The sequence below is a fragment of the Benincasa hispida genome, chromosome 1 (assembly GCF_009727055.1).
Source record: "Benincasa hispida cultivar B227 chromosome 1, ASM972705v1, whole genome shotgun sequence".
In the NCBI taxonomy this organism is placed as follows: Eukaryota; Viridiplantae; Streptophyta; class Magnoliopsida; order Cucurbitales; family Cucurbitaceae; genus Benincasa; species Benincasa hispida.
This window is the reverse complement of record NC_052349.1, coordinates 30,385,335-30,393,181: the sequence shown is the minus strand read 5'-3', so window position 1 is coordinate 30,393,181 and position 7,847 is coordinate 30,385,335.

Below are 7,847 nucleotides of genomic sequence, written 5' to 3'. Positions count from 1 at the left end.
AATTAAAACGTTGATGCACATTTACTAACGTAGGCTGAGAACTAGAGATTGGGTCAAATTGAAATATAATGAAAGCATTGTCCTTGATGACTTATCTCCAAAATATAAATTAAAATATAAGGATGATAGATATTTTGTAATTCAGTCAGATTCATTATATGCTTCTATTATTATTTGAGATTCTACTGGTTCCAAAGAAAGAAAATAAATAAATAAACAAACAAACAAACAAACTTCACGACGTTAGATCAAAGCTTAATCAAATGAAGTGTGGTTCATAATTAGAAACCTAGAGAATTCTTTTGGTCATTTTGACCCAGCTTCCATACAACTAATTGAGCTTTGATGAGCACTTGACCAAAAGCTTCAATTAATGAGTGAATGTCAATTTAATTATAATATCTAACACTTTTCCTCACTCGTGGGCTTGAAATATGTAGAAGAGTCAAACAAGTGAAGATAAATATTAATTGAAAAAATGCAAGAGTTTTAACATAAGATATCTTGAACCAACTTGCTTTAATACCATCTTAAATCACCGATTCACCTCAAAATATATTTAATTATAATATCTAACCTTTTTAAATACCTAAAAATGACATTTTCTAAAAAATAAGAAAATCAGATTCTTTTCTACAAGAATAGTAGCTCACATGTCAGGGTAGTTACACAATTTTGTCTATATTTATCATTACATCTCAAACACAATTTTGGTATATACACTCTTTGTTGAGTTTTTTATATGACCATAATTCTTTGTTTTTATTCTAAATGAACAACAATGAAAGACAAACAATTTTGTAACTTCACAACAAGTTTCTTTGTTTATTATTATTATTATTATAAAATGGAACCATTTATATATAAAGGAGATTTTTTTTTTCTCCTAAAAAATTTTATAAGTATGGGGGAGATGTGGGCATGAGCCAAAATCAAGTTTATATTTTATTTTTGCTTTTGGTTTACACTGATTTTTAATGACATTATTTTGAAGACAAATAAGGATGGAGAAGTTATATTAATTGAAGAAAAAGATATGGAGAATTTAAGTTAATTAAAATGGTGCACATGCTTGCTTATATTTGCATACCTACCTTTACTTGAATTGCTGTCTAAATTCATCATGTTATGTGTCTCAATCTTATTTTTCAAAAAACTTTATTTATTATTTATTATTATTTTTTGTCATATAGTTGGCCATGGCTTAGCCTTTCCCATTTAAGAGAAACCAACAAAATATTGGACTTAAATTTAAATTGAACATAAGTACTGAAAAATCACCTTCCCCCACATTCCCAATTTCAACTTTACTATCCTTTACCATAGCATTCTTGTTCATTCTAACCTCTTAAAAAAAAAAATGCCCCTCCTCCCATTTTTAGCTATTAACTAATTTTCAAAGACACAATTAAAAGAATCATATACGCAACTTACTTTACGATAAGGTTGTTATTATTGATTTTATATATTTTTTTCTTAAAGATGTGTCGTTATCAATTATATAATAAATTCATATTTTTTTTGCAAACGTATTCATGAAATCAATTTTTTTCCTTATTTTATTGTCATGTTATACGATGATATGTTTCTTTAGATGTTTAGCCTTTGATATACATAAAGAGTATTTATAGTTCTAACTTTCAATTTTCTCTTCAAGTTTATTGTTGCTATTATTTTTCTGAGAGTAAGTTGAATCCTTTTTCCAAATTAGTTTCCATCTCATTCCTCCTCTTTGCAATTTTTTTTAGGAGGCCAATGTCTAATCGGAGTAAGTTCTAACTAACCTTCAAAAATAATTGATATCGAAGAAAATTTTATATCTCATATGATGCGATGCAATAATTTTAATATTCTTACCCCACAATTAAATTGAAGGTTGCACACGTAACGTCAACCTACACTATAGAGTAATATAATTAAAAAAAAAAAAAAGGATTCTTTACTTATACGAAAAGATCTATGTACGGAAAGATCCAAAAAATAATTTTTTTTTTAAAAAAAAAAACTTTCTCATCTTCAATATATGTACGTTGAGTTATGTTTCATTAATTAATGTATTTTGTATAAACGAAAAAACTAAAAGAAAATCAAATTATTAGAAAGCAAATTTATATTGTATTTTTTAAAAAAGAAAAAGAAAAAAAAATAAAGGCCGTCCTTTATTAAATAAAGGTTTAATTATTTTATTTATAGTTAAATTTCATGAATACCTTGTGGAGCACACGACCCCCTCGTCCAACCAAACAAGTTAATTTATTTAAAATATAATATTTCATAGATTATTTTGGCATTATATACTCTTTTCTGCTGTTTAATTAATTAAAAGAACAAATATTTTAATTAGCTTAATTTAATTATTTAATCCTCGCTTATAATAGAATCTTTCTTGTCTTGATCTTGGTGAATATAAAATTAAGAAGCCACTCCATTTAAACCAACCCACTCAAGGTCAAAAATTCCAAGATTTTAAAATTATTTGTTGGTTTTTTATTTATTCCTTTTAGTTTATTGATATTGAACAGTTGGTTGTTGTTATTATCCCTTGAATGAAGTGAAATTATTTAATAATTTACGGAGATTTCCATGTTCCTTATTTTTATTATTATATTTTAAAATTTTTCCACTTTATATTATATGGATTTCAATGTTAAGTATAATATATGGTTTGGACAGCTTGCTATTCTATTCAGTTTAATTTGGTAATGTATTTCCTTACCTTTCCCTTCTCTTGTTTATTAGGTTAAAATTTGTGAGTTCTTGACTTTTCTAGACATGGAAGTTCAATTCTTTTTTTAAAATAATATAATATATATATATATATATATATATATATATATATATATATATATATAATATATATAATATATTATATATATAAGTTGGGTGTATATTATAAAAAAAAAACCACTTTCCACTTGCAGTCTAATATAACCCCCAAAAAAAAAAAATCGTCGGTACTAGTAGTTTGTAGATGACATCGAGCCTAAAAAAAATCGACCTTTCAGATAAGATTTATCTTACTAAAATACTTTTTGTGTAATTAAAAAAAAAAAAGTTAATGTCTTCAAGCTTAAACATAAAAGCATAACATTTTTCTATATATATATATATATAATCATACCATTTGAATAGAAAAAGAGTAGATATATTCTACTTTTTTTAGACATAAAGGTAGAAGAATAATTAGAATTCTTTTTTTTTTAAAAAAAAAAAATGGTATCTTCAAATTGGTGGAGAATTGGTAGCAATTTTGGTATAATCCTAATGAAAGAGATCTCTCACAAAACTCTTTTCTGTGCATATGGAATAAAGTAGAATTATAGTAGAAGAAGGATACAAATAAAAAAAAAATGGAAAAGAAGATATGCTTGAGAAAGTGCCTCAAAGTTAAAATGGAAGCTAAGAAGAGAAGGCCAATTTCCTAAATCAAAACACTAATGGAAAAAACTAAAAGGAAAAGGAAAAAAATCAACTTTATATCATAATAATATCACGACAAATTTCAATTTATATTCCTCAATTTTAGGGGTTGTATTAAATTTTAGGATTATATCGATTTAAATATTGAACTTTCACAAGTATACCAATTTAAATCTTAAACTTTCATAATTCACAAATATGTCAATTTAAATCCTAAACTTTCATAATTATGTCAATTTACACATTTTTTTTCAGATTTAGTTTGACAAATATCATATAAAATATTTATTTTTTTAAATCAAACTCATGAAAGTTTAGAGGTCTAATTAATAAAATTTCAAGTCTTGCACTATTTTTATCCAATGAAACATAACGAATGGTTTAAATTGATACAACTCTTAAAGTTCAGGATTTAAATTGATACAATTATTGATTTTGGTTTTAAATTGATACAACCCTCGAAGTTCATAGTTTAAATTGATACAATTATTAGTTTAGGATTTAAATGGATACAACTCCAAAATTTAGAGTATAATTTGATATTTATCCTAATAATTAATAATAGGCCCATGGCTTGAATTATTTGACTTGTTTACAAATAGATGGTTCATAATTCAACAACAAGAACTCCAATTAAAAATGAGAATGAGAACCCATTTCAATATGTGTTTTTATTCTTTATTTTAGTTTCTTTTTAATCTTATTCGCACTCCATAATTTCTTAAAGATAATGAATATATAAAGTATGTTTTACCACTTTTAAGAATATATACTCTGTTTGACTATTACTCCTTTTAATTAAAAATTATACTTTAAGTTACAGGGATATGTATTGATTTGAAATTTTTTTTTAAAAAAAAGTAATTTATTGTGTTTTGTATAAAATGTTCCATGACTAATCGAGTATAGCTCAATTAGATAGGAGTCGCAAGACAATATTTATCTTATTTCAAAAGATTTGAAGTCTAATTATTTCCACTGTTGCACTAATTTTTTTTTATAAAAAAGTTTCTTCATAAATGATTCAAAATATGATTCAGTATTACACAAATATCTAAAACACCAAATATTTACAAATCTGGCTTACACAAATTAATTAGCAAGTTTTATATAAGATTACTATAACAACCTTCTAATATTATCATATGTAATATTTTTAAAAAATAATATTGAAAATATTGAAAGTGAAAAAACATATCTATAGTCTGACATAACAAAATAAAAAATAGAAATCATTAATAACTAGGTATTTGAGACATTTTTTAAAATATTCATCCATTTGATACAATATGTCAAAAAAAACACATATATAAACTTTCAAATTAGTGCACACTTTTCTTACATCTCTATTTTTATTAGTTGATACTATATACCTTTTCTTTTTTAAAAAGGCATAGACTTTAATTACTGATGGCCAATATATGATTTGAATTTTAAAATAATGTCACTAATAATCGAGTTATTATAATTCATCTGGAAATATGCATAAGGGTAAGACTAATCAATGTAGATCATATGTGCTACTTTATCAATATTAATTCTATATTAAATCAAAGATAGAAATCTCAAAACATTTAATTTGGTTAACCAATCAAATTACATATGCATAATATTATAACCTGTTATCATTTAATCATTTATGTAGGTTTTGGAATTATTTAAATATTAATTAATAATTTGTTAAGTAGAAGTCAACTTTTTTTTGTTCCTTTTTATGTTCTACAAATGAATTATTATTAAATGTTATATTTGTAAAAAGGGTATATAAGTAATAGATGCTGCTATTACTTAATAATAGTCACATGAAATTATATGCTTGTATCTGACAATTTTATGAGATTGTTTCTATATTCAATAATGTGACAATTGTTTATCAGGCTCATTATTTGATCACTTACTAATATTGGGACTATCGACATAAATTTATGTAGTTTTTATTTTTTATTATGTTGGAGAATCCAAATGTGTCTCAATAATTTAGTAAATATTTGATTTTGTTCCCCACATAAATAATGACGTAATAAAAAAAGTGTACAATAAACTCAAATTATTCTGAATTATTTTATGTCCTATAGTCTTCTTTGGATTTACTTTGTATTTTTCAATTTTAAAAAGTCGTCATTTATTTAGTTACATTTTTTTAAATTAAAGTTTAAAACATATTTCCAGATTATATTATTAAATAATTTTCATTTTAAAATATATATGTTAAAATGTAACATTATACATGTAAGAGTAGGAAACGCTTCTCTATTAGAGTGCCGACCAAAATTCAAGGGAAGGTGACTGCCCATGAGTGAACATAAGGATGGACGTACAACTATTTGAGAAAAGGTATAATTTGATGGTCTTTTCATTTGAGCGGATGATTGTTCTATAAGCAGATAATATCATATCATTGTATGAATATTAAGAATAGGGGTAAGGGTATTCATGAGTTAGATTGAGTTGAATTAAAAGATTTTTTAGATCTAATTCAATTTTTCAGATGGTAAATTTCTTCAACCCATGTTTAGGTTAGATTAGTTCGAGTTACTCGTATCATTTATTTAAAGTTTTGTTTTAAAAGGAAGTAAAATGTTAATACTTAAAATTTTGATTTAATTATTCTTATATATCAAATTAAGATTAACAACTCAATTTTAATTTATATAATATTAAATCTTTTTCTAAAGTGCTAAAAAAACTATTTTTAGGAATTGTTGGATAATAAATTATAAAAAGAAAACTAATGAGATATATATATATATAATTTATAATAAGTTCAATTGGTTTGGGTTCTTTTAAATAAATCCATAAACCAACTCAGTCCATAAAATTCTATGTATTTGAACTCAACCCAAACTACACAAGATTGAGTTGATTAGTTTTTTCAGATCATCGATTTTTTTTTAACATTCCTAAGTAGCGACACACATAGGTTGGTTGGATTGTGAGATTATTTTTGGAACAATCCGAAGAATCGAACAAGCTCTCTCTTAAAATTCAAGTTGAGTTAGATAATTGGGTCGTCAAGTTGTTTTTTTTCTTACTAAATTTTAAAATATTTGAATCTATTTACAATACATGATTAATAACTAAAATCTCATAAAACTCAAATGTTAAATATCAAGTATTCATGATATGTATGGTAAACTTTAAACAAAGACAAACATTAAATAAAGGATGTTGTAGTCCGAATTGTTCGAATGGTCGAATTATTTAAACATCCTTAATTAAAGGGTGCAACTATTCCTATCAACTTTAACCAATTAAAGGCATTGGCAAACTTTATATGCAAAAAAAAAAAAAAAGTACAAGTTTGAATGTTTAAAAAACAATATGATGGCTTTGATTTCAATGAGATTGTTTTGAAGTTGGCTAGCAAGATGGACCCTTTAGAGAATTGCATTATATTAAAAGGTTGAAACACATGGAGATGTCAACCTGCCCACATATACAAATATATAAAAATTGAATCTTATTTTTTGGGGTCATTTCAAGATGGGACCCTACCTTAGATTTAAATGTGATGCACACACATTTGCCCTTTTCACTTTGTATTCTATTATATGCTTCAGATTCCCTTTGAAAAGCAATATATTTATATGCCTTTAGGTGGAAAAAATAAAGCCTCCCTTTTTCTTTTTCCCCTTTTTTTAATGTATAATGGCACATGGATGGCTATAATTGGGGATACTATATATTATTTTTTAACATTAATGTGAACACTTTATTAAATTGATAGCCATCACAAGTAGAGAAGTCAGATTATCAATCATATTTACCACACATTAAATATAAGAATCATATAACTACAAAATAATCCTAATTAACTGCTCTACCTACCCTATTTTTGCTGTTCTAAAAACACTATGTTATTGTACTAAAAAAAAGTTTTGCATATATCAAATATTCAAATTTTTACTCCATAATTGTATTGTTGCATAAATTTTATCTCCTGTTGTTTCAAAGGACAACAAATATAATAAAATTAGAAATAATGTTCTTATCGTATTTGAGTTTTTATGAACTGTGCTTAGATTTAGATAAATTTTAATATGGGACCATTTGTTACCAAAAGATTATTATCATATTCTATTTTTCATTTTTTACAAATTTAAAAAATACAATAATAATTATAGCATATGGAGATTTAAAAGCTTCATATATTACAATTATCATTGAACTATCTTCACTTTAGAATTTTGGTTGATATAAAAAGTCTTTACATAATGCAACAATTTTGATATAAAGACAAATAAGATACTCTACCTAATGAAAAGAGATTCATTTGAATTGACGAGGGAATTGGATTCACTTTCCAACCATTATTGGCCAAACAATATGAATTCTCATGTGTGGTTTACTCATGATTACAAAACTCTAATAATCATAATATAAATTTTTAAAAACGAATGTGGATAGTTTTTAACCCATGAATTTGA